This window comes from Trichechus manatus, unplaced genomic scaffold (genome assembly GCF_000243295.1).
Source record: "Trichechus manatus latirostris isolate Lorelei unplaced genomic scaffold, TriManLat1.0 scaffold00226, whole genome shotgun sequence".
In the NCBI taxonomy this organism is placed as follows: domain Eukaryota; kingdom Metazoa; phylum Chordata; class Mammalia; order Sirenia; family Trichechidae; genus Trichechus; species Trichechus manatus.
Genome location: NW_004444162.1, coordinates 3,490,643 through 3,492,041, shown reverse-complemented (window position 1 = coordinate 3,492,041; position 1,399 = coordinate 3,490,643). Strand labels below are relative to the sequence as shown.

The window sequence follows — 1,399 nt, the reverse complement described above, 5'->3', positions numbered from 1 at the left end:
GTTGTTAACCAATGTCATAAAACAACATGTGTACTACTGCTTCATGAGAACCTATTTGTTCTGTAAGCCTTCACCTGCAGTACAATAAAATATAAAAAATAAAAATAAAAAAAAATGTATTGACATACTTTTTTTGCTGTTGCCACCATTCCTAGTTTCCTTTTAATTTTCTGTTAATATCTTTTTTCTGTAACTCCTATTTTAGTGAGGTTTCAAATCAAAGTGGATATAATGCACACGTGTAACCCACCACATTTATCAGAAAATCCCCCAAATTCTTACAGTCTGGTGGTGTGGCTGTTGATTCTCTTGAGTCAGCAATTCAAATACGTCAATAAAGGGACTGCTTTCAGGGATCACCCTAGTGATCAGAACGGGTAAGTCTGCTTAAAGGGGAGAAAAAGTCTTGATCAAGGTTAGGCAACGTTTGATTTTAACCTGCCATCCGTTGTCTGGTACAACAAAGTATTGCAAAGGCAAATGAATGGTGGAAGATGAAGAGGATCCTTGGTGCATAGACATTGCTGGTACTAGTTACTTAAAATTTAGCAAGAAGTTAATTCTACTCCATTACATTAATTATAGTGAGCAAATTGAAGTTGAATAAAAGGTAGAAGCTATTATATTACTACTGTAAAAAAAGAAAATGTTTTTAATTTTAGCAAAACATCTAAGATTAGCAATAAAGATACCGTATTCAAGTGATGATTCTATTGAGGGCAAAATCCCCAGAAACCAACTTAGAAAAAAAGTTTGCCAAGGTTTTGGTTTAATATTTTATTTTCTCAGAGACATAACTATGTAACACACCCAGGATTGCACATAGTTTACTAATCTTTTATAAGGAGAAGAAAAACAAAGTAAATCAATGTTTTATTCAAGAAAATAAAACTTAGGATATTTCTTTCTGTTTATAAAGAAATGTACCAGTATCTGATACTGGCTAAAGCACAGAGCAGTCATTAATCATCATGGGAGCCCTGATTTAAACAAAGGACATTAAATTACGTTTACAGAATTACAGAAAATCAGAGCTGAAAAGGTACCCACAGAATTATCTAGATCAATTGTTTCAAAATGCTAATCTCCAAAGTTCTAGGTTTCTATAACTGCCTCAGGGGACCAGATGGATGGATAAGTTACTAGGTAAACACTCTGCTTACATCACAGCAACCCTCATTTATTTCTCTTATATATTGTACTTCTAGAGAAGATTATGTTTTCAAAAGGTCTTCTCCTTCTAAGTAAATAACGTTTGAATCAACTATTCTTGTGAAAGGTCACCAGTGATCTTTCCTGATTGCAAAATCAAGAATATTTTTCAGCCGCTTTCTTACTTGATCACCTGGTAATAGTCTATACTACTGTCTACTCTTTCTTGAAATACTCTCTTGTATGG

The 1,399-nt window shown here is 33.5% G+C and overlaps 1 protein-coding gene across 1 annotated transcript in view; it reads left to right on the top strand.

Moving 5' to 3' along the window:
• Positions 1 to 1,399, top strand: part of RNGTT (RNA guanylyltransferase and 5'-phosphatase) — a 212,679-nt gene that overhangs the window by 81,732 nt on the left and 129,548 nt on the right. The gene's annotated exons all lie outside the window — the stretch shown is intronic.